Source organism: Acomys russatus, chromosome 7, assembly GCF_903995435.1.
Source record: "Acomys russatus chromosome 7, mAcoRus1.1, whole genome shotgun sequence".
NCBI classification, from domain to species: Eukaryota; Metazoa; Chordata; class Mammalia; order Rodentia; family Muridae; genus Acomys; species Acomys russatus.
The window spans coordinates 46,837,687-46,865,074 of record NC_067143.1 but is presented as its reverse complement, the minus strand read 5'-3'; the positions used below and the strand labels follow the sequence as shown (position 1 = coordinate 46,865,074).

At 37.2% G+C, this 27,388-nt stretch overlaps 1 pseudogene; it reads left to right on the top strand.

The window, feature by feature from the left end:
- Positions 1 to 27,388, top strand: part of LOC127191962 (probable ribosome biogenesis protein RLP24) — a 133,573-nt pseudogene that overhangs the window by 58,508 nt on the left and 47,677 nt on the right.

Sequence of the window (27,388 nt, the reverse complement as noted above, 5' to 3'; positions counted from 1 at the left end):
AAGTCTTGAGAGAGGGCTCACATTATGGAGACAGTACCAACTCTCGGGTGAATTAAGTTTAGCTACATGGGAGATGACAAGGTCAGATCCTGAGAAACATACAGTTTACCAAAGCAAAGGAGAATTTGTACAAGTATTCAAGGTTATTTTGGTTAAAAAGGCAGTTTAACTACAAGTAGAACATTATGATGGGCAGATCTGGCCTCAGGGGTTCTGCTCAAACTACGGCACCAGCCAAGGACAATATGTGCAATAAACATCGAACTGCTACCCAGATCTAGCCAATGGACAAGACATTCTTCACAGATGAGTGAAGAGTGGGGACTGACTTTCACATGAACTCTGGTGCCCCATATTTGACCATGTCTCCTTAATGGGGAGGCCTGGTGGCTCTCAGGGGGAGGATAGGAGGCTACCAAGAAGAGATTTTATACCCTATGATCATATACAGGGGGAAGAGGTCCCCCTCAGTCACAGTCATAGGGGAGGGGAATAGGGTGAAAGTGGGAGGAAGGAATGGGACGATAGAAGGGATAGGATAACAATTGAGATGTAATATGAATGAATTAATAAATAAATAATTTTTTGAAAGGCAGTTTAAAAAGGTGTGATGGCACATGCCTTTATTCCCAGCACTTGGGAGGTGGATTACTGTGAGTTCGAGGCCAGCCTGGTCTACAAAGTTAGTCTAGGACAGCCAAGGCTACACAGAGAATTTATGTCTTGAAAAAGAATGAGAGAGAAACTGTAACATATATTTTTACATTGTGAAAACAGGAAAAGGGAATAATGAGAAAAAGAAAGGGTTAAATAAAGTTGTTAATATGGCATAGGTAATATAGGTAATATGGCAAGATAAAACTCACATTGAAAAAATTTGAAAAATGCCATAGAAATTAAAAATAAATTACATATTATATAAAATTATATATGGAGTTACCTTATAAGGGAATAAAAATGTTTCTCCCATACATAATGAGATAACAGGTTTATAAAAATCCTCAATGCCCGATATATATTATTATTATTTTGAGATATTAGACAGTGGATTATGAAAGATTCCTTACCCAGAGTCAAAGACCCTCTACCCAAATTTTCATAATTGATCTTGGTTACCCTCCATGACTTGATGCTGTGACCCTATTGTTGAAAATGACATATATATGAATCATAGGACATGAAAACAAATCAAGCTAGTACCAACCTGATAGCATCATTTCAAATGTTTAGTTTTCATAGGGTTAGATGATTTTTATTTGCAATACTAGGAAAAGGGGTATCTAAAAAAAATGTTACTTAGCTCTGAATTCTGCCAACTATAATAATTCCCTGAAAAGATATATACACGGGTACAATAGTGGCAAAAATAGAGGTGAAAAAAATCACAATCCGCTTCAATTTAAAGTCTAGTCCACAGGACCTAACATTTTCTACGTAATATTAACTGTATCCCAAACCATCACTAATTGGGTCATAGCTCATAAGGGAGAATCTTCTAGTATTACTCTGATAAATGGAAATGTTAACTATTCTTAGTTTTAAAACCATAGATTAATACATCTCTTGGTCTTCATTAGACAAATTTCTTTTTTGTGAGTAATGTGATTAATATAAAAACCCACAGTTGGTCAACATGCAGATGATAAAAGACTTTTGAGTATTCAGTATAACATAAGGAGCCAACTATATCACCTACCCAATCCTGCAAGTCTCAGGGATGATGGTATAAGAAGAGTCAGAAAAACTGGAAGAACAAGAAGGGATGGACATCTGTAAAGAAACATTATTCTCTGAATGAGATCTAGCCGTTGAGCACATTGAATTCATGACAGAGGTGCCTGGTAAGTGCATTCACAACACCCACACAAGATCAAGCCATGCAAAATCCCAGCATTGAGAGTGGAGAGGTTCATGAAGCCCCATGCCTTCTTGAGAAACTATTGACAATTGATGGCTATTGGAGGAAAGAGAGACAATTCTTCAGGTACATGGCCCTGAGTGGCTTTCCATTAAACAGTAGATGGTTCTATACACATATATTTACAGACAACACAAAATGGATCCTGTCCGTTTACCAAAAACAAGACAAAAAGTACACTAACTTGAGAGTAAACGGTGGCAGGAGGGAATGGTAAGAATTGTGGATAGAAAGTGGAGATTTCATCAAAACACGTTTTGTGTGTGTGTGTGTGTGTGTGTGTGTGTGTGTGTGTGTGTGTGTGTTGTGTGTGTGTGCATGTGTGTGTGAAATTTTCAATTAAAAAGATTTTTAATTATGCAAGTAATTGCTGCAGGAATGTATGTTGGATTGTGAATTTCCCTGAGAGATATACTGTTAATCTTACATTTTACAGTGTTTTAAAACAAACTCTCAAATTATTTTTGTGAGTTTTTTAAGCTATTGATCATTTCTTCTATCTGCTCAATCTCTTGCTTGACATTTAGCAAAGTACAGTAACTCCATGGCACATAATACAGGACTGCACAACTAGACTGTGCCTCAAACAATAAAAAAAAAGTAAAATCAAAATTGAAAAGACATGATGAAGAAAAGACACATTTTTCTAATAAAAGGACTATTTGATTATGCAAAATAAATAATTTCATTAAATATTTCTTATATATTGGAAAGCATCAACCTTTCTAATAATAATCCAGGTTCATAATAACTTGTATTGTTTCACTTGTGAAAAAAATGACTGGGTGAATTTGGGAAGTTCTGAACTACAGATTTTCAACTGTATGACTAGGTTCGATTTCATTGTAATTGAGAAGAAAAAAGTCAAATACCTTGCACAGAATGCTAGATAAATATGTATCTAATGGACAAATATTGAATTTTATTGAATTAAGAATAAAAGGTATAGTTCTTAAATACTTAACTCATTTCATTCAAGTTATATCCCTTTCTGGAATTTTAAGGACCTTAGAATTTAACTAATCTATGCAAAGTTGTCAAATTATGAGCTTTAGAATCACAGTTGGAATGCAAAACATGAAGAAATATTTATTTAAAATAAGATATAGAAACAACTAGACATGATACAAAAGTACTGAAAAGGTACATAACAAAATGTGACAAATGGCTACATTTATTTTTTTATTTTTGTTAATGTTGGGGAATATAAAATAAGTTGAATAAGAATATTTCCAAATCATGAATCATAGTTAATGTCAGGTACATAATTCCCATGACCAGTTTTTATCTGCCTAATCACCTAAATAAAAAGAAATACATGGTTATATATAAATGGCCTCATCACTAATAATATGTTCAGTGGGTTGAGAGATATTTCTTATTGTGTAGAAAACATTGTTAATAACACTGAAGCCCCTCTGGACTTTGAGGGACTAGGAAAAAAATTAATGGAATAAGCACATCTTCTCCAAGTGAGGCCAGACAAGGCAGCCCAGCTAGGGTAAAAGGATCCAAAGGCAGGCAACAGAGTCAGAGACAGTAGCTACTCCTGTTGTAAGGGGACCCATATGATGATCATGCTGCATATCGGTTACATATGTGTAGGGGGTCTAGGTCTGGCTCATGTAAGCCCTTTAGTTGGTGGTTCAGTCTCTGTGAACTCCCATGGGCCCAGGTTAGTTTACTCTGTAGGTCTTCTTGTGGTGACCTTGACTCCTCTGGCTCCCTCAACCCTTCCTCTCATTGTCCCTCAAAACTCCTGGAGCTTGGTCTATTCCTTTCTGTGGGTCTCTGCGCCTGTTGTCATGAGCTGAGGTGCAAAAGTGGATTGGTACGCTTGAAGGGCCTCCCCTTCTCTAAGAAGAAGGAGAGGGAAGAAATGGGAGGAGGTGTGTGAGGGCAGGACTGGGAGGAGAAAGGATAATGGGATCTGGCTGTAAAGTGATCAAATACATAAAATTAAATTTAAAAATCTTAATGGAGTTGTGAAAACAAATTTTAGACTTTAGGAAAAAAAAAACCACACAATCCAAACAATGATTTTAGAATTACCAAACAGCGGTATCATGATCCAACTCCTCTGAATAACCGCCTTTGTCTAGCATCCTTCAAGTATCTGAGGCTGTCTCAGCTGCGCTAGGGAAAGCTTAGCCCATCTGCATCTGTAACAGGGTTGTCCTGGGGAATTACTAACCGAAGCAAGGATGTTTATAGAACTGGCGTCTCAGAAGCACGTGCAGATAAAAGTTTTCCTCTCTCCTTTCTGTAATCAGGGAAGCCCAAGGCATTTTCAGAGAAGCTGCTCTGGGCAGTTCCTAGGGGCTTGTCTTACGACTGATGCAACTACTACGAGGGTTGAGTGGGAGGTGGTAAAATAGGAGGTGAGAGACTGCTCTACCACAGGCTTGCTTTAACTGTCCCTCAGTCAGGGAGTTAAACAGCATTCTAGTCAACAGCATTCTAAATATCAACCCTTCCTACCCCTAGCCTGTGATCTACAGACCCAGAATAAGGGCCCCCAAGGATGCTTAGTAGCCAGAAAACCTGGTCCTGAGGCTCAGCCATCCCCCTGTGTGAAAACAGGAAAAGTATTCCCGTTCTGGACCATACAGAGCTGTTCATCTAGAGAACAAGTTTCTGATATCTGGAGATAGAGCAAAGCTTATCTCAGGCATACCATTGAATCTGAAATGTGCTTTGGCACCCACCTTCACTCTGCTGCTATACACATGAGTGGGACCTCTATGAACTGCCCAGGCCTTCCAGGAGTGTGTGACTCCAGGCACATCTTCCAAGACCATGCTTCATTTTGCTGCTTCTCAAAATGTGAGAACATGACTCACTGAGCTGGAGCAAGAACTTGAGCTGGTGACTACACAGAGCCTTCACCTCTTTATTCTAGTGACAGCACCAAAAGAGAAGCATAAATACCTAACCAGGCACAAAATACTTTGATCCACAAAGGTGTTCTACCTTCAAGATATGTTCCTGCAACAGTGGTAGATTTTTTTGTTTGTTTGTTTTAGAACAGTAGCATTTGGTTTTGTCTTAGGTCCCTGGGCTATCTATTCTTGGGTTCTTGGTCAACCAAGCCATGTCAAGTTCCATCTTGTGGAGTAGGCCTTAAGTCACATCAGATATTGGTTGGTTACTTGCAGAAACTTTGTCGTAGAGAATTATTTTTAATTATCATCCTGCAAAATCATAAATAAATATCATATTTGCAGAGCCACATTTGGATTTTATTAAGGAGGTAAGGCACTTGTTCTGTCCTAAACTTTTTCAGTTTAAGATATTTTTTGGATATATGTCTATATTCCCAGGCACCCCTCCTTTACGCTGCTTTCCCCAACAATTGTTTGTTTATTTGTTTGTTTTGATTTTTGAGCCAGGGTGTCTCTGTGTATCCTTGGCTGTCCTGGACTCACTTTGTAGACCAGGCTGTCCTTGAACTCACAGACATCTGCCTGTCTCTGCCTTCCTGAGTGCTGGAATTACAGGCATGTGCCACCCCAGCCGGCCTCTTTCCCGTCTTAAACCAATGAAATCTACATCTAGTCTTCTCTACTCTTTACCACAGATAAGGTAGAAAAAAAACTTTTTTATTAAAACAACAGGGACATTGAGAGTGCGCCCCCACCCCCGTCTCTCTCTTTCCCTCCCCCTCTCTCTCATATACACACACACACACTCCTCTCTCTTCTTTCTTTTTTCTACTTCATTTCTTCTCCTAATTCCATGTGTGTGTCTCTTTCATTTCCTATTCTGTGATGATAACCTATAGCCCTAAATAAAGTTATAACACACAAGTGACTGAATAGCAACTTAACTCTGGGGAAATTACATCAGTTTACTGAGTGATCTCAAAACAAGCCAGGGTTTAAGGTACTAAGTTATCTTAATCTTGAATTTGCTTCAGGCCTCAGAAAGTTGTGCTTTCTGATCTCATGGGTCATAAGCTTCCAGAGACGACTTTGGGGATGGAAGGTCTTTGTCAGCCGAGATTCATGTGACAATAATAATCCCAGTAGTGGTTGTGGCTATATAGTAGTAGTTGTCTTTCCTGTGTTTAGTGCTTATTATATGTCAGTATTATTTACCCACCTTGCAGGTATAAGCTTATTTAGTGACTCTTGTTTTGTACTTCTCTTTAGCTGGACAACAAAAGATTTGAGACATCTTTGGACCTGGCTTGGTGACCCAGCCCTTTAATCACATAAGACTGTTGTGAAGCAACAGAAATTGCTGGAACTGATATGGTGGCACATCCCCTGTATACCACCATTCAAGATGCAGAGAATGGACTTCCTACAAAGCATCATGTTATTAAATTCAGTCCCTAAGAGATGACATAAAACTTCTAAATTGTGTCACATGGTTTTGTTTCAGGCCACTACTGTTCTATCCTTCTGTCACTACTTCTCCTCAGGATTTTGTCACCACTATCTGCCAGCTCCATTTCCTCATCTGCCTTGTTTAACAGGTCTATATTACAGTGATCTGGCATATTTATTTATTTTCTATGTTGTAATAGTCTTACATACTGTATTACATAGGTACTATTAATAATTACTGAATAATAATTTTGTATTCAAGTGAAAATTCCAAGTAAATTGTCTAGAAACTCAAAATATTATACTGAAGAAAACTTATACGTGGTTTACATAGACAACAAATGTTAGTCAAATGTCTTTATGGTCATTTTCATTGCTTTTCCCTTAAATAATTTTCATTCCTTCTGACAAGAGCACAGTGATATTTTTCCTTTGAATAATCTCTTTGCCATCCTTGTATTTCAGAATATCCAGAGGCATTTTATTTTTTCAAAACTCTGAAGCATGTTCAGAAGAATGTTATTTATAGACTAATTGGCATAGCCACGTAAGTGCAATGGTGGCGGCTCAACTTCTCAGCGCAGTCTTATTTGGTTCATCATAATTTGACAAGTTGGCATGTTTTAGGTTAATGAGAAAATTTATTTTCAGTGACATACCAGGCATTTAGGAGAGCAAGACACACTAATAAGGAATCACATCTTACACACACTGCACAATCTTTGAATCTTTTCCTTTGAAAATTAGGTGCATAGTTTGCTTTAATTCTAGATAAGAATAAAAGGAGGATGCAGATTTTCATTATAAATTTTTTATTATACATAATTTCACACATGAATACACTAGAATACTTAACAGACTATCAGATGTTTCCATTATTACAGGCTCATGAGGAATATGACAGCTACAAATTCAGGCTGACCCAAATGTATTAAGAAGCGTTTTCCATTGCCTTGTAGGAAAGTATAAAACAGAATTTAAATATCTTTCCAAAAATAACTGTTTACAGCCATACCCGGATAATGTCATGTGTCCTTGAAAACATCATTTTAGAATAAGCTACCAATTCTGAATACCGAGCTACAGCTCATTCCTAAAGACATTTAAGTAAAGAAGCAAATAGCCTTTCATTTAGGCCCACAGGGAGGCGAAAAAATTAACACATGAACATTTACTAACTAAATATTCACTGATGTGTAGTGGGAAGAAGCTGGTGCATTTCCAGTAGGGTCAAGGTTAGTACATTATATGGCTGAGAAACTCTGAAGCTTAGGCTATTGCAAATGGATGCTATCAAACACACACATTCTGTTCGTGTTAAGCAAACTATACGTACTTTTAGTAAATAAGGTCTTCATGTCAACATCGGTTGTTCCATATGGATCAGCAAGAGCAAGATATAGCATGAGGCCTGGTCATTTTCCCACTGACATTATACTAATCTTTTGGATTATTTGTTAATGGTCCTGCTTGACATCTGCTCAGTATGCAAATAAAATGGACTCAAAACTAGAAGTAAAAAAAGAGATCTGAGATGGCTGTGATGAAGAATCTGAACACAAAGCGAAAATAAGTTAGCGTTTGTAGTCTGCCTCACTGCTTTTTTTTATCCATTTAAATGCATTACCTTACAGATTCCAATCATGGCTTCTCACTAGACGGACACATACAGACGATCACAACAGCCTGTACATACTTAGGCTGCGTGCCTGAGTTCTGCTTCAGTAGGTGAAGGGATGCTATTTTTAAGTAGCTTCTCGGATATTTTGGCTTGTATACAGACCGAGGTGCATGGAGTATCTAGCTTATATTTGTGAAGTATTTCTTAGAAGTAGGCTTTATTCATTTCTATTGGACTTTTCTTCTTCTTCTTTTTTTTTTCCCCCTTCACAATGCCTCTCCTGGGGAACCTCCGTTTGAATCCTTCCCTAATCACATTGTCATACAAATTGCAAACAAGTACATTGTACATACATTTAAGTTGCCATATCATGGTGGTAAATATCTTTTCATTTCTGCTGCATATACGGGTCTCTGTTCAAGTTGCTTTTGAGCTCCTTAAAGGCATAGAGTATATAAGCAACTTTAAGTCTTAAAAACTTATAACATTATCCTTTTATCCAGACACATAGGAGTAGCATCATTAGCAACAATAATGATGCATTTGCTTAAGGTTCAACTACCAAAATTGAATCAAGATCAGGTAAGCAAATTGAGTAGTCCTATCCCACCTGAGGAAATAGAGGCCGTCATCAAGAATCATTGCTTTCCAAATTCTATAATCATGAAGTGATTTAATCTTTCTAAAACCAAGTGAAATAGATGAGACAATTGGTGTTATTTTTTATACTTACAGATGAGGAAACTAGGGCACATAGAACATAAGTCAATTAATATCATCTGCCTAGGGGATGAATGCATTAATACCAAGCCCATATGGCTGGAGAATGTGCCTGATTTCAGAGGCTAGAAGAGTGAAATGTTTTTAATCACATTAGTCTTTTAATGGTGACCAGATATATTGTTGTTTAGGTTGTTGTCTTTACCATAATCACACTGAGAATGATGTGGAGACTTTCAATTATTATGTGTGTGTGCATGCACATGGAGATGTGATATTTATATGTATATATGTGTGTACATATACATGCATATGTACATACACACACACACACACACACACACACACATATATATATATATATATATATCACATGTGTGTGTATCTGTGTGTGAAAGTGTGCTGTGCAGGTTCATGCTTATGTGAAGGCCAGATATTTGTTTCATTTTTTATTCCTTAATTGCACTTTCACTTTATTTTGTAAGAAAGGGTTTCTCAAAGAACTTGGTGATTCTGATTTGCCAAATTGTCTAGACAACAAGCTCATCAAATCCTATATGTGGGTCTAAACAAAGGGAGAGGGCTCACAAACATGTTCTGCCTAGCCTAGGGCTTAGATAGGTATTGAAAATCAAACTAGAACCCTTATATGTGTGCAGGAATTGTTTTATGCACTGCGCCATCTTCTGAGGTTATGAAGGATCCTTCCAGTAGCCATCACAGGATATGATGTATCTTCTACATAGATATATGTATACTCAATGGCGGAGCCAGAGGTGTGAGTTGAGTCATTGCCCTGTGTGTGCTTTCAATCCAAAACAGATGATGTAAGCCAGAAGTGCTAACATCTGTTGACATACTGATTTGCTACTAAAAAAAAAAAAAAAAAAAAAAAAAAAAAAAAAAAAAAAAAAAAAAAATGGAGTGCATTTGTTCAATCTCCAGATTACTTAAAAATAAGGAGCAATGGGAGTTATTAAATTGGGCGATCTAGGTTCTAAGTAGCATTTATATACTTTTTTTTCCTGGATGCCTTCTTTAAAATTAAATTTTTAATAACCTTTAAGCCTTGCAGCCTTGAGGGAATAATTTCTTTCACAGTAGTTCAAAGGTTTAATTTCACAGTAAAGCTTTTGAAATATGGTATTATCCTCTTTGTTCTAGAAAATTACTGTTTAAAAAAATCATATTTCAAAGTAATGATTGTAATGAGAAAAAGATATGAAGCCCAACTTCAAAAGAAAAAAACTGATAGCCTCGTGTGTGATGTCCTCTGGTGGGCCCTTCCCTTGTGGTTTCTAATTTGTAACAGTTTGAAAAACCTTTGGGATTGTAAAGTCTCTGTTCAGTGATACAGGCCCAGCTTAGGTCTAGGAACTGGGAGAGCAGTTGACAGAGACATAAAGGACGCTATTAACTTTTTTATATAAACACAGCACACTATGCCTTCACTCCTGCTCTGTGTGTGTTTCTTGCAATGCTATTTCCAAATTTTATCTGGGGAGTTCTGGAGTCATTTCCTCAGAATTTAAGTTGTGCATGCAACTTGCAGTGGAGATGGTAGAAATGGCTCATGTTTGGGGTCAGGGAGAAGGCTCAACAGTTTAGAGTTCTTGTTGCTCTTGAAGAAGATCCAGGTTCAATTTCCAGAAACACAAAGAGGCTAACAACCATCTGTTACTCCAGTTTGAGGAGATCTGACATCCTCTTACAACTGTGGCAGGCATACAACACAAATGGTCACACACATACAGGCAGAACATTCATACAAATAAAATAAATTAATCTATAACAAGAAAAATAAATGGCTTGTGTGTAGACATACTCAACAGGGAAACAGGAAAACAATGGACAGATACTGAGGTCCAAGATGTTGCTAGGGAGCATTTTTGGATTTAGATAGGTATCAGAGTCCTTAATATTCACAGCAGTACACCGAGGTAAGGAAGCTAGCGCCACATTAGAGATGTGAAGCTTTTATTTTCTCAAAAGGTTATTCTCATCCCTGTAGTGTGACAACTCTCAGAATAAAAAAAAAAATCCCCATGGCGACTTCCATCTGTAAATATATGGGATAACCTTCTTCACCTGATAAGAGTTTGTTAAGGTACATTTAAACTCACAAGGCATTAAAAGGATGAATTGAAAGAAAATGAGATATATGAGAAAAATGAAAAAGGGACTGAGAAGCATGCATGTTATAGCTAGCGCTACACAGATCTAAGAAAAGCCATAGAAGCCCCACTAGCATTTCTGCACAAGAGAAATGGGTGAACAATTATGTTAGTAATACACTCAAACAATAAAGGCAATAAGAACATAAGTAAGCTTTTAGAACTCTACCCTGCCAAGCTGCAAACCAACATAAGGGCTACCTTCGCAGTGTCTGTGTAAATGTGTGATTGTGAATCTTTAAAGCCTTCCAACATGTGGTTCTTCCTCATTCAAAAGATCTATTTAGATACTCCCCACACAATTACCAAACCTCTGGTGCTAGGATTATATTCTATTCACCAGAATATTTTTTTCATGTGTTGAGCTTTAAATTTATATTTCTATTTATGCATTCTTTGTTTGTTTTGGCTTGTGGGTTTCCCTTTTGAAAGAAATATCATGAAGTTAGAGATATCTGGAGTAGGGTAGTATCTGCGAGGGGTTGGGGAAGAGAAAGAATGGGCTTGAAATTTAATGAATGAAAATATTTTATAAAAAATTTAAAAATATATAATGTGTATCATCTACATTCTGATATACAATTTAATAAGATAGTATGAAATAGTGGGGGTTTTTCTAATTATCTTCAAGGAATTTATTTATTTATTTTAAGAGAGGGCTGGGGATATATATCCAGTCCTGTTTTGAAATACATGTATAGAACTCACAATCTTCCCACTTCACCCTTCTGACTGCTAGAAGTAGAGAGAGGTGTATGCCACAATCCTGATTCTACAATTCATTTTCTGATATGTTCAGAAATGATTTACACTTTAAATTTGGCATACAGTCAATATTTAGCTTTAAGTTATAAGATTCTATTGTGAGATGCCTGTTTTCTTTTTTTTTCTTTTTTTTGTTTTTTCTTGTAGCCAAATGATCCTGGGTTGGCTTATAACAAACATTCCTTTGGAGGAAATGTCTTTGCAGGTCTGAGAACTGGGATGCCTGAACTAATATATTTCTTTCTTGGTCTGCTTACTTTAGTTTCCTAAATGGTTTCTTATTTCTGAACTGAGAGTCCCTGTTTGATGGATTTCAGACAATGCTTGGGAGTTTCATGAACCATGATTCCAAGTGAGTATAATAAAATACCCCAATAGAAAAGGATGACATTATGTCCCATTTCCTTCCCAGGGATCACTTGTACTTTTTCTGTTACTTGTAATATTTAATAATAAAATTATAATTATATTATACTATTCCCTGGGGTTTTCTAAGTTTTGCTAGAAGTTTTTCATCTAGCAGCAGTTGGGTGGGAAGAAGTGCAAGTATCCAGGCCATCCCCTTTGCTTCTGTACTTAAACAAGGCAGTATGGTTTTAGGGATGCTTTTGAAGTCTAAATTCAGAGGTTAATAGAACTGTCTGGTGTTGAAACAATGCATGCAAATTATTTAGATAACCCTTACACTCCTAAGAAGTCTTTGCCTTGCCCTCAACAAAGACTCATGACCAACCTGAAATTCTCACCTTGTCACTCACAATTTGTGTAGTCTTCCTTAGCTTCATTTTTTTCCTACCCATAAAACAAACAAAAAATGTTCAAATGATCATTGTTAGAAAGACTAAGTTAGTAATTGTAAATATAATACTTTTCTCAATAGCAGGCATATGTTACCTGATGAATCCCCAGTTTCAATTTCAAATCCTCCTTTTATATGCTTCTACATAAGTCTTAAACTAGGCTTGGTTAATAGCCCAGGAAAACTCTTAGTACTGGGACCTTCCTGAAATTGTACATATTCAGAAATGGACGTAAAATATAAAATCTTAAATAAAATCACACATCTTATATGTAATATCATATATATGCATGGAAACAAGGAAGAAAGAAGACTGGGAATGAGAAGAGGATGAATGAAGGGAGAGGGGGAGGGAATAAAGGACTGACTAAGGCCATAAAGTATGGAGTAGCTGTATATTCAGTCTGTGGTTCAGCAAGCTTATTTTTTCCTGGTGTAGTATACAGTGCGTGGCTAAGTCATCTGTCAGAGATAGTGTCTGGGTTTGAAGTTTGGAAAATATAGTCACTATTATAGAGCATATTGCAATTAAGATGCAGGAAATAGGAGAAGAAAGGACATTGAATTCATTAACATTTACAGCATATTAGGTAGAGGGCCTGTTATCCAGGGGCAGGAGAGAAAAAGAGAAGGGAAATTGGTAGGATGTTAGCTTCCAATGAGGAGGTGGGGGTGCCTTTAAGGGTTACCTTCACATGTATAAGGACAGAGGAAGAGAGAGAAAGAAAATAAGAGCTTCTCTGATAAAGCAGGTCTGCTAGCCAGCCCCTGCCTGCTTTGCAATTTTCAGTACACAGTTCCACTTTCACACTTCAATAATTCATTCTCTAAGCACTTAGAATCCAGAAAACTGCTTTCACTGATGTAGCTGAAATGCAAGGAACAGAGTTCAGTAACAAACATCTCCACTTATCTCATCTCATTCCCCAGTAAACTCTGTCAGAAAACATGTGTAAATAGTAGCAAGCAAACTGCCTCCATGGCCTTCTTAGAAGGCTGCTCTGTTTGCATTCCACATTTAGTGGCTTTCAGAAAGCAACCACATTTGATAACAAAACGCAAAGTACTTTAAAATGAATTTTCTTATGCTGACATAGAATCTTCAGACTTATATTCAAGTAAAATATCATACATGGAAGGGTTGATTGCCCTCAGACAGCTGTGGGGGCTTCCATTCCCTTTGGAAGAGCTATTCGTCCCACTTAATGGACAACCGACTTAAGATGAATTAGATTATTTTCCTAGGATTGATTTGAAATAATACTTTGAAGGTGTCTTTAGATTTGACCTGTAGAAAAGTAAGTAAGTTCTAGGGATGGAGAGATGGTTCAGAAGTTCAGAGCACTGGCTGCTCTTCCAGAGGTTCGCAGTTCAATTCCCAGGAACCACGTGGTGGCTCACAATTGTCCATAATGAGATCTTGTGCCCTCTTTTGGCCTGCAGGCACACATGCAGACAGAACACTGTATATGATCAATAAATAAGCCTTTTTTAAAAAAGAAAGTTCTACAAAACGTTTTAGAGGATAAATCCAAATAGCCTTATTTTTTTTTTCAAAAAACTGAATAAATTGATGCATGTCTCTGAAAATAGTGACAATGTTAAAATTATCATTATACATTCTCTAAGTTGTGTCTACTCTTAAAATTCATCAAGTCTAACTATTGGGCAGTCCTATTGTACAGCATAGCCAGAGTATATATTTAATGACTTTTTCTGTGTTTATATAAAACCAGTTTGAACAATGGAGGCTACCACCATTGAAGAAGCCTCTAACAAATTCACTATCAAATCTTCCTAATTGATTTAAAGGTGATTCTGCAATGTATAGCCACCTTGTTAATACAAAGGTGTTACTCATATTGCCAGCCTTTAGATATTAACACTTGTCTTGGGAAGAGATATTGTAATATAAACTAACAACTATTATGCATTTACTTTTCGCTAGACCCTTAAACATCTAAACCATCCATCTTACGTATTATATCTCTAGACCTTATAGGAGTACTGATATGATACTCCATATTCTTACAACTCCACAGATAAAAAGAAGAGAATGCAAGGAATGTAAAACAAAAACAAAACAAAACAAAACAAAACAAAAAACCAAAAAAAAATTGACCTAAAAAGCAGTATCTTGATCTACTGCCATCTCACAATTTTCCAGACTAAAAAGAAAAGAAGAAGAAATCCAGAGCTGAGATAAGTTAATAAGCCTGTGTGAGGCCTGAGCAAAGGCTATCACTAGCTCTTCTGCGTAACAAAGACACGACTTTGCTCTCTGCTGGCATTATGAGTATCTGGGAAGAACAAAACAAACGCTACTATCATAAAGAAGTAGTATTCATCCCCAGCCACACAGAGCTTTGTATCTGATGTTCATCAGATGAAACTATGAAATGAGATCCACAGTATCAGTAGCAACATGATCACCCCAAACGTACGTGACTTATTTAAACTATGCGGTTGTTAGCTGTAGACTTGAACTTCTCAAACTAGCTCAGCTATGTTATATATGAAGGAGGGATGTAGAACACTTCCAAGACAGGCGCGTAAACACTACCTGGAGGATGCATCATTGACTCTTGTTTTATCGTGGCAGCTGGCTGTCAAGATGAAGCATGATCTAAGATGTCAGACACTAAAGAGAAGACTGCTAGCTAGAAACTATTATTCCTGTGATGAGAAGATGCCTCCAGCACAACCACCTACTCTCTCCCCAACTCTGTTGATTGGTCAGTAAATGAATAAGAAATATATTTCTCTTGTATCAGACTAGTACTTATCCTTTAGAGTAGTTTGTGATACATTACACAGATTATGAGCTGTGCATGACATATCCCAGTATACCCAATAAATCTACATAAGACAAACTGTTTTATTGTTGGTTTGTTTGTTGCAAGAGAACAAAATACTATAGTATCTTTAACTTCACTTGTCGTTCATGAAATAATTATGAAGTAATTTTGGTCAACAGAGCAAATAAAAGAGAAGGGTTCCTTTCTAACTGTGAATGGCTGTACCTTTTCCTGGATAATAATCAACTCACAAGTTTACAGCATTCATGGGGATAGGAAGAAATAACGAATGCTTTGAAGAGTTAAATGTGGACATGTACACACACACACACACACACACACACACACACAGAAAGAGAGAGAGAGAGAGAGAGAGAGAGAGAGAGAGAGAGAGAGAGAGAGACAGACAGACGGATGGACAGACAGAGACACACAGACACAGAGACAGAGAGACAGACAAAGAGAGGTAGAGAGAGAGAGAGAGAGAGAAAACAAAACAAAACAAAACAAAAGTAATATGCCAAAAGTTGTATTGTGTTTAACAGATAAGTAAGTTAAGAAAAATCATTAAAAACATGAAGATTCTTAGTAAGGCTTAATTATTCAGTTTCCATGTCAATTTTTCCTCCTCCTCCTCCATCTCTCTCTCTCTCTCTCTCTCTCTCTCTCTCTCTCTCTCTCTCTCTCTCTCTCTCACACACACACACACACACACACACACACACACACACACCACCCACATTATTTGTATGTAAAATAAAAATATAGGCCCTGATTAGAATATTTACAGAGCCTTTTTATGTTACCATAATATCCCAATAAACTTCCATGTTACAATCACAACAACATTCTAAACAGCTGGATCAACTAAGCATCATCATAGCTCTTTACCCTGTAGGAGGCAGCCTCAGCTAAATTAGAAACACCCATGCTCATAGGGCAGATATGAGATATTTACCTACGAACCTCCTCTTCAGCATCCATCAGGCTTCTGATGCTAATACCTAATGACTTGGCTCTTTATGTTTCAAGGTAAGTAAATGGTAAACTCACTTTCACCAAGCTGTCAATTACTCAGCACTTCGCAGAATGCCTGTCTCTCTGGCCCCTTCTCTTCTTCAGCGTCACTAGCACCATCTACTAGTTTTCTTCCTAAGGATAGCAACTTCAGGATCTCCTTTCAAAGCATCCTCCTGAAAGCCTTGACTCTCTGGGGAATAGTCTTGCAGAGAAGATTTCAGCATTTCAGTCCCCACCACACAGTTTCCCAACACTTAGAATTTTTTCTTAGTGGAGTTTCACCATTGAATCTATATTTGGGCTCATAAAGTCATAGACAAGAAAGGCATCTTATTATTTATAAACAGACTGTAGTTTCTGTCACACACATACATAAAGGCCATGTTCTATATAAATCTGACAGATGAGAATGTGAATATGAGCTTGCAAATCTGGTAACTGTGAATTGAGATATGAATGGAGGAGTCAAATACACAAAAGATTTTCTTGAAGGCTGGAAAAATAGATCAAGGGAGACAGAAAAAGATTTGCTTCAGTGCCTGAGACCTCATTCCTTGCCAAATTCAAGGCATACAAACAACAATATTGACTTTGTAAGGTCAAAGTTACTGAGTTTTATACAAAATGACTTCAGCTGAAGGAACATTTTCAATGCACATCAAAAAAAGAAAAAAATGTTTTTCAAGAAAAAAACTCTAGCTTGCCAGTCATTAGCATTTTAATCTGTAGACATACAACTGTATTTTCAAACAATCTCTAAGTTAATGGGAGATGAGCACTAGAATTTATGAAGAATCTGCAGTATTCCTGTAATTAGATTAATTAATTTAATCATTAATAATTATTTGGAGAGGATAATGTGATATATCTATCATTTATATTCTTACCTATTTGTCCATATATTTCCATTTAAAACACAAACACTTTACGGCTGAGCTAGGTGTCTCTACAAAGTCTTAGAGTTGGTGTGAAATTGGGCTTTGATTTTGAAGTAAATATTTGAGTGCTAGAGTGATGACTCAGTGGTGTCAGATGCCTTGTAAATGTGAAGGTCAGAGTTCAGGTTTCAGAAAGCACATAAGAAATGTAGTTGGGTTAGGCAACCTACCTGTAGTTCCAGAGATGGAAAGACAGAAACTGGGGAGCCACGGGGCAAGCTATCTAGCTCTCGGAGATCTGAGTTTGCTAAATATGATGGTTAGTGTTAATTGTCAGTTTAAGAGAGAGTCTAGAGTCACATTGGGACTGGGCCCCTGGACCTTCCTGTGGATAATAATTGATTTGCATTCACTCGTTGGAGGATGTTTTGTGCACTGGGAAATCAAATACCGACTTCTGTACCCAGAGATCTGGTTGCAGCCCAGTAGTTGGTATTATCATTATGCTGAAGCGTCACCTGAGCCGGTGTTGTGGGAAAACTTTTTCTCCATCACTCTGATTGACTATTAAAAAGCTTAGCAGCCTATATCTGAACAAGAGAATTAAGGTTGGACTTGTGATCCCAGAGAGGGGGTGTCAGGTGGGAAACAGGAAGAAGTGGTGCCATGAGGGTGTCACCATGAGGACAGAGATGGAGCAAGGGAAGCTAGGGTGAGACTAAGATGGCAGGCAATGGGCCACCTGCTTAGGAAGCAGGCCAGTGTCAGGGTTAGTTGGGTTAATTTAGATTGAACTCAGTGAGAACCTGCCCAGCTATAGTGCCTAAATCTATTAATAATAAACACAAAGATCTCTGTGTCGCTATTTGGGAGTTGGTGTGAGTAATACAGAAAGCCCATAATGTTACATTAACTGAGGGGAAAATATCCATCTTTATTGTGTGCAAGATTATTTACTAGGCAGGATATCCCGGATGCGTATAGAAAATGAGCAGGGCAGTAGGAGTTGTTCACTTTTCTCTGTCCACTGATTGTGCGTACTCCTTGTTAGCTGCTTCAAGCTCCTGTGCCTTGGATTTTATGCCACGAAGTAATATACAGTTGTTGAACTATGAGCAAGAATAAATTATTTCTCCCTTGAGTGGTGTTTGTTGAGATATTTCCTCAGAGCAACAGAAAAAAAAAAAAAAAAAAAGAAAAAAAGAAACTAAACACGGGGAAAACACTGGTCAGTAAATAAAGTGTAGCATGTCAAATAGGAGATCTGATATCAACATCTAACTTTCACAATTACATGCATGTGACTTCATACATTCAAACACAGGTACATGTATAGTTCCCTTATATATACGCATAGAAAGTTAGGCATTTGTATTTATAATCGTAACAAACTTATATAGAAGCGATTTTATAAAGTGCAATTTTAAATTTCTGCTGCTGATTATCACACGGAGATGTAATTAATGACAGCCATGTCAGCTTGCTGTGATGGTTCTTTCCTCGGATCAGGCTGTGTTTTCTTGTCCACTATTTGATCTCATATGACCAAATTGTTTTCTTTTAACCACCAATATGCTTGCAATTGGAAGTACTGCTTCGATGGAACAAATATCTCAAATTAATGACAGGGTAAAGAATGGCTTCTTTGAGTGAAATCTCTGTGTAGTCATTTGCTTTAGTGTGAACTTTAAACAAATTGTTCTATCTTTACCTATCTTTATTTAAAAACTACAAAATAGGGATTGTCTTAAACCAAGGAGTTGAGATAATCTGGTAGTATCATGGGAGCAGTGTTGTGGAGTACCCCAAACCACTCTTATTCCGCGTGTTTCTTCCCATCACTTCCATTAAGCAAAAAGATGAAAGTTCAAGCTGCAAGATTACTTGTCGAATATTGGGTAGTCCAGAACCCACAGGTTATGGAATGCCCACGTGCCTCTGTGGTTGTTTCGTCTGTCTTAAAACTGTCTTCAAATCTTTAGTAATTTTGAAAAGCTTTGCGTTTCCTTTTGGAATCAAGATCAGACTGGACTGCATCTTATTTGAAAGATCTTGGTTGTTATTGATCTATTGCTATTCTTGTAGTCTTCCATAATATCCTTGTGTTCTTTTATCAAAAAAAAGTGACGCAATTTTAAATCTTCTATATCAATTTTTGCGTGGAAGCATAGTTTATTTGATAACAAAAACAATTCCATACTTGTTGGGGACAGTAGGCCATATGGCCAATGTTCAGCCATCTTGCCCATGTCTGCCTGCACCTTTAAGTTTCTGTTTCTCCCAGAGCTTGCCGTCTACCAGAAGTTAGCTGACCCTGTTATGGTTTAGCAGTTAGACTAGACAAAGATAGAGCAAGATATTCTGTGTGGCAGAACGTTATGACCCTGCTTGGAATTCCCTGTGTTTTGAGCTAGCCTGCACCTGGGTTGCCATAGCGATATGCTTCCCTGTCTGCTGCCTTATAAAAACTGATACCTGAAAAATAAAAGTTTGAGAGCTTGATCAATATTCAGACTTGCTCTCCTTCATTGTGTCCTGTGTTTTGACCCTCATTCAGGTGATTATCCTCCTGAGCTTTAGTTGAACCCCCACTGGTCGTGGCACATACTGTTACATAATTCCAATAACTAGATTGTTCATGGAAGATACTCAATGGTTGCATTTATGTGAAATGAAAAGATGAATGAACAGCTGAAGAAATGTGTCTTAAAATAAGATTGACTAAGTGAGAGCTGAATAGGGTTGTTTTAGCAGATTCGCGAAACACAAAAATGTGTAATGGTTAGGGTTATTGTTTTATTGCTAGCCCTTCAGCTATTCTATGGGGTTCATTCTATAATTGTTAATATTATCACTAGGTTTTAGGATATTTGAGATAGAGATATGTAGAGATTTTTGTAAAGGGTAAATTCATTTTTGAAGAAAAATTAGGAAAGGGAAAAGTATATTAAAAAAGAAAATAATGGCTACTTCGCAATTATTGAGTGTTAGACTCACTCTTAGATGTCAGTCTCACTCATTTTTAAATAACATCATAAAGTAAAAGGAATTCTTTCAATATTGACTTTGATCACATTTTAAAAATGATTTAGAGAAATTATCTTCCTTGGTGGGTTGTCCAGTGCCAAATGGTCAGCTCTAAAAACATACACACAAGCAATATTATCTAGATGGAACAGCTTATATTTGAGAATATATATGCTTATGTATATATACATATATGCATGCAATTATAATTAGTGAAAAATTTTATGCATTAAGAGGAGAATGGGAAGGAGTATATGGGAGGGTTTGGAGAGAGGAAAGGGAAGTAGAAATGTTATAATTAAATTATAAATCTCAAAAATTAAAAAAACAATGTATGCTTACGCTTAAGTTTATCTAATGTATAATTCATATGCACTAAGCTGCCCATAAACTTTTTTTTCCACCTTGTTTTATCAACCAGAAGAGCAGACTTCCCAATTCAGTGAGTTCTTCATGCTGTTCTTTAGCAACCTGTTAAAATATATATGCATCAGTGATATTTTTCAAGAACTACCCTGAAGATTTTCCCTTGTGTGAATAAGAAGTAGCATTGGGTATAAGGAAGGGGAATCTGTACTGTGTTCTCGAGCAAGTAGATGCAGAGCTTTGAAGTGAAAGAGTCACTGAGTGAGCATGAGATGACAATCTTGAGTTCTTTTCAAGCATGGTCAATGGGCTCAAGAAAATGGTATTGTGCCAAATGAGTTGACTCCCCTTAAACGAAGCCATATTTCAGAAGTGGGATACGGATTGCACAGCACAGTGTTCACCAGGCCTGGAAGTCCATGGCTTATGACTTCTTTTTTTTAAAGATAGAGTTATTAACAATCCCCATTTTTGTGTTTATATATCCCATCTAGAAAAACAAATTACATTTTGGCTTAACCCTCACAAGTATGCCTCCTGCTACTGTAGAACTGACACAAAGAATGTAATGATACAAAGAAAGGGAAGAGAGCATGGCAGGGGTGTTCCAACAGGAAAGGAGAAGAAACATCCTGTTGGCTTTAATCGTAAAGCAGCAGAAATTGAAGGACATACAAGGCTAAGAACGAGTATGTCCTCATTTTCTACCCTCAGTACAGAAAGAGCACGTCAAAGGAACATCAGAGAACATAAACTTCTGAGCATATCAGAATTGACAGGAGCCACTTCCATCAGCAGAGTTTTATTTTAAATCTCTATATGTCCCATGTAAAGGAAGATATGTATAAGGAGCAATGTGGTCCAAAACCAAGGTGCTTTAAGTACAGAAAAGGAACATGATGTACAAAACAGAAACTGTGTAAGTAAGTTTATTAGGAGAAGCTAATAAGCAATGCTGTCTCTCTAAGGTACACAAAGAAATCATGTGTCTTAAAGTAATGGTGTATCCAAGAATTTTAAGTAAACTGATATTTTGGTCACCAGAAAATAGAGATCGAGTACATATGATGATTCTTGTGACCCATTACTGTCCGTAAGGCAAGAAAGAAGAAAACTGAATGTGCAGGGTGTGCACATCTTTATATGAAATCAATCACTCAAATAAAGCATATCTCCATTAAATTGAAGGGAATTGGGTATACTTAATTAGTTAATTTAAACTTTTACTAGTCTTCAGTAGGTTAGCTTAATAAACTTTGGAATAGTTCTGGAAAGTGAATAAACTGTGCTACACAAACAACTTTTGTTAAGTCTCAGTCAATATACAGCTTGAAAATGAGGACAAAGCACATCAAAGACTTTGGATATGTTACCTAGGTCTTGCAGTTATCTCAGCAAAGCTGAGCTGAATCCACAAAATTTCATTACAATAGTCTCCATTAACCATTGCACCATACTGTGTTTCTTTATGTATTGCTTTTATCACATGAGTGGTCATAATTCTGTCACATCCTAACAGTTTTTCCTTTACTAGGTAAATAAGTTACAGAAAAAAAAAAAAAAGGATACATTAAAGCAAAATGATTGGAAGAGTTTTGTATTTTTCATTTTACCAGGCTTAATTTTTGGATTTAAGTGGATACACAGACAGGCAAGAATAAAGAGAATCCTTAAAATGAAGGAGTCTCCATGTGCTGTTGAAATCAATCCATGGGTTAACAAGGCTTAGCCTTGAAACTAATGAATATTTAATTAAATATTTTCATCAAGGAGACTTAGTAAATTACTGTCAAAAGTGTTCTTCCGATTAGCATCTTTACAGCTCAGGAATGTACCTAGAGCCAAAGAGCAGACAAAACTATCAAAATTCAAAGGATGTTGAGCCAGTAGGGTCCTTAGAGATCACCTCATCTGGGGCTTCCTGACATGTGCTCTGCTCACTGGAGCTTCCGGTTGTTGTCTAAATACAACAGATCCTTTTGTCAAAGGAGCAGTGAGGGCAATCACTTGGGTGACTCCCATAGCCCATTAGCAAAACAAAACAAAACAAAACAAAAACAAAAACAAAAACAAAACACCAAGGGGGAAAAAAAAGCCTAATTAAATCTACTTAACCACCCTTTTTTTTTTTTTTTTTTTTTTTTTTTTTTTTAATTTATTCTTGGTACATCTCAATGGTTATCCCATCCCTTGTATCCTCCCATTCTTCCCTCCCTCCCATTTTCCCCTTATTCCCCTCCCCTATGACTGTTCCTGAGGGGGATTACCTCCTCCTGTATATGCTCATAGGGTATCAAGTCTCTTCTTGGTAACCTGCTGTCCTTCCTCTGAGTGCCTCCAGGTCTCCCCCTCCAGGGAACATGGTCAAATGTGAGGCACCAGAGTATGTGAGAAAGTCATATCCCACTCTCCACTCAACTGTGGAGAATGTTCTGACCATTGGCTAGATCTGGGTAGGGGTTTAAAGTTTACCGCCTATATTGTCCTTGGCTGGTGCCTTAGTTTGAGCGGGACCCCTGGGCCCGATCTGCCAATCATAATATTCTACTTGTAGGTTTCTAGGACCCTCTGGATCCTTCTACCTTGCTATTCTCCCATGCTTCTCTCATCTAGAGTCCCAATAGGATGTCCTCCCCTCTGTCCCAGTTTCCTGGTAAGTGAAGGCTTTCGTGGGACATGTCCCTTGGGCTAGTAGGCAGATATAAGTGAGTATATACCATTTGACTCTTTCTGCTTCTGGGTTAACTCACTCATTATGATCCTTTCTAGCTCAATCCATTTATCCACAAATTTCGGGAATTCCTTGTTTTTAATAGCTGAATAGTATTCCATAGTGTATATGTACCACAGTTTCTTTATCCATTCTTCTACTGATGGACACTTAGGCTGTTTCCATGTTCTGGCTATTATGAATATGTAACCAGCCTTTCATAAAGCTGTTATTTCCATTAAAAACTAATCTGTGTACTTTAGCATACACTAACAACCCAAGGAACAGTTTGTGTTCAGAATGCCGACGTACCCATTTTCTGCTTCTATAACAAAATACTGATGCATGAATAGCTGATACAGAAAAGAGTTGCTTGGGCAATAATTTTAGAAATTGAAATATAACCGAGAGGCCTGGTGAAAGGCACTGGCTGTTTAGCCATATGAGAAAGACACAAAGAGGGATAAAAAGGACAGATTATATCATTCTAGACATTGCTGTGTCCAAGATCTAGTAATTTTCTTCCATACTTCAACACTTTCTTTTGGATAATTTACTATGTGGTCTGTGCCCCCTCCCCCCACCTCTGTGTGTGTGTGTGTGTGTGTGTGTGTGTGTGTGTGTGTGTGTGTGTGTGTATGTTAGAGAAAAAAACCCAGGAGCTCTCAGTTTCTTTAGTTTCTTTTCTGTTGTTTCCAGGTATATATTATGTATTTCAGATCATCAGGCTTGCCTGCTGTGGACCCTTGATCACTGACTATCTTGCTACCTCCAGGCTCCAACCATGAAAGGCCATATCAAGAGCTCAGTCCCCAAGGCATGAACCTTTTAATGATACACATAAAATGCTACAGAAGCATTGAAAATTCATCTTGGCAGCTGTTGATTCAACATAAATGATATACATTATTTGGAGGAAATGAAACTCAAAGATACGGAATGACTGAGCCTGAACAACAGCATATGCTTATGGTTCACTGGTCCACACTCAGGTTTTCACCCTTATACACAAACGTCAGAACCTAACACTAGGCCAGGCTTCCAGTGTGTTCAGTGGGCTTTAGTAAACTTGATAGTTTTGGGGTTTTGTCTTTTTGCTTTCTTTTTCTTGTTTCAACTTGCATCTGAGGCACCAGGCATCTCTACTATGATTATAAACACAGACCTCCAAGCCTCACTCCAACATTTAATCAAATCTTCATTGGAATCCTTCCCTTCTTCACTCCCCAGAGCTGTTAATTGCTTTATATATAGCACTATCCCGAATATTCTTAATTGTGAAAGAGTTTGAAGAGATACAGTGTTTAAATTTGATTTACAAAAATCTCTTAAGTGGTCTTCATTGCCTTTACACTAAAGTATCCTCATTTCTTTTCTGTTTGAAGAGGTGTTAATTAAATGCTTTGAGTTAATTTAGAATTAACAGTGGATATAATTTGATGTCTTTCTATTGAGTAAGTAAGTTCTAAATGAAAACTCTCAGGTCAAGAATGTTCCTGTTTCAGGTGTAGTTAATTGAAATGAATAGAGATTTTCCGAGTGCTTATCATCCTCCATGCTATAATTGTGTCATGAAGAAAGGAAATGCCCAACTCCAGACCATTTTGAAATGAGAATAATTCAGGCTGTCTAGGCTCATGCATTGTTTCCAAATACCAACTGAGGCAGTAGATTTCCACTACAATTCTTATCGGATTGAAACAGATGAATTGCTGTGTGTACTCTATTGAAAACTTAGGGCATGCATTGTCCCGTTCTTGTATCATGAGAGCAAAATGAATTGGGCTGATAAAAGAAATGATCCTCCCAGAGCCACCACTTCAGTTAGCATCAGCATTTTACATTAGAACAGTTGTCTTCACAATACATTTCACAGAGACATTTAGACAAGCCACAAACCGTATGTCAAGTCAGTTTTCCTTGTGATGGTTCCACAGCGGCAAAATATTAACAGTACTGTGAGTTTAAAAGTGTGGGGAAGTGAAGTCTTCTTATCTGTTTTCCTGATGGAGTTAGTATTCCATTGCTGCAGAGTAAATTACTAAGAACCAAAAAGGATGAAGGATCATAAAACAACTGAAGCCTATGATCTTACAGATTCTTTGATACAGGAGGCTTCTCTAGGTCCTTAGTTTAGGACCAAAGTGACTATGAGTTCAGAGTTCTACTTCAAGTCTATACAACTGTTGGAATAATAATTTTCCCTCTATTCATGATTAAGGCTTCCATTCTCTTGTAGACTATGGTATCTTTACTCTTAAAAATCCTTGGATATTTCTTTATCTTTGTTTCTCTTTTGGCATGACAGTTTACTTCTGAAAGCACAGTGGAAGGACCTGCAGCTACAACGCATGAAGCTCAGAAGAAACAAGTATCATGCCCAAGACTGTCCAAGCTTATGACTGAAATGAAGAGTTAAATCCAACTCTCCCTGCAGAACCCAGATGCTCTTTCTATTACAGAGGCCATCAGTGGTGTCTTGCCAGATGAGCATCATACGAGGCATTGATCCCTAGATGACAGCAGTGAGTAAGCCCGTGCCATAGTCCATCCGTATTTCAAGAACATAGACAACTTGATTCACAGACTCCATATTACAATACCAGACTGAGTAGATGATAAGTTTATAGATAGATTTGTAGCTCATGGCCAGGCAATAACTCACTCTATTAAATGAATATTCCCCTGAGAAGCCAAATTAAAAAAAAAAAAAAAACAACAACAACAACAACAACAGAAAACTTAAGTGCACAGTTTGTAACAGGTCACCTTCTGATATCAGAGTAATGTGGGTATGAGTCTGATTATATCACTACCTTGGGTAGTGATATTTTTATATCTTATTTTTATAAAATGGGAATGGTAATTCCTACTTCCTGTGACTTTTTAAAAATCAATGTGAATTGTATTTAGACTGGTCAATTATGCAATTTTTTTCTCATTTTTTTTCCAAGTTTTAGCTACAAGTAGCATACAGTCCCCTTTTGACATAGTGTCATCATTTTGATTTCTAGTCAATCCCACAGGTTTTACACTGCAAAATTACTTAGACTTATTTTGTAAATGTCATACTTTCATCCTAAAATCTGTTTTTTCTTCCTTAGTATGTTTTTTCAAAAATTCTATTAGAGACCAACTTTCTGGGTTCTATGTTCTATCATCTTTTCATGGAATGTCCTGTCATCATCTATAAATGTATAGACTACCTTCTAATTTGTTATCTGTAAGGCTTGCTTTTTTGACCTCACCCCTGTTACTACTGGAGACAGAAAATTGCTGTATATATATTTGTCTTTTCCACTGAACCTTCCTTTGTGCAACAGGAGATTGTCTAGCATTCCTAATGCAATTAGAAGAAATTAGAGTGGATGCTTTCTCAGTACATCTTCTAGAAAGAGACTGCCTTACACTTTTGCTTCTCTGCTCTAGTGGCTTGGTAGAAGGAATAACCTTAACCCAACCTAACCCTAACCCTAACCATAACCATAACCCTAACCCTAGCCCAGTGTATTCAGAATAGTGTTACTTGCCAGAACTTGGGCTGATTCATCTGCCTTCTTTAGTTACCAAACACAGTCTACACATAAGTGCTATTTGTGTTTCAATGTTCAGTACCATGAAGCTAAAATATTTGTTTGGCATGACCCAACAGCTAGAGACTGACTTTTATGGAAATCTGCCTGTAAAGCTCTTGACCTCTTACCTTGGTGTTCTGCTCATCTGACCTTCCTTAACCAGTGTCCAGTATAAACTTTAAAAAGAATGCAATTAGACCCATATTTACCACTATGCACAAAACTCAAGTCCAAGTGGATTAAAGACCTCAACATAAAACCAGAGACACTAAATCGGTTAGAAGAAAAACTGTGGAACAGCCTGGAATGCATTGGCACAGGAGACAACTTCCTGAACAGAACACCAACAGCCCAGGCCTTAAGATCAGCAATTAATAAATGGGACCTCATGAGGCTGAGAAGCTTCTGTAAGGCAGAAGACACTGTCAACAGAAAAAAGCAACAGCCTACAGGTTGGGAAAAGATCTTCACCAACCCAAATCCAACAGGTCTAATATCAAAAATGTAATAATAACTCAAGAAATTAAACACCACCAAACTAAATAACCCAATTATGAAATGGGGCTCACAATTCTCAAAAGAGGAATATTGAATGGCTGAAAAAAACTAAAGAAATATTCAATGTCTTTAGTCATCAGAGAAATGCAAATAAAAATGACTCTGAGATTCCATCTTACACCATC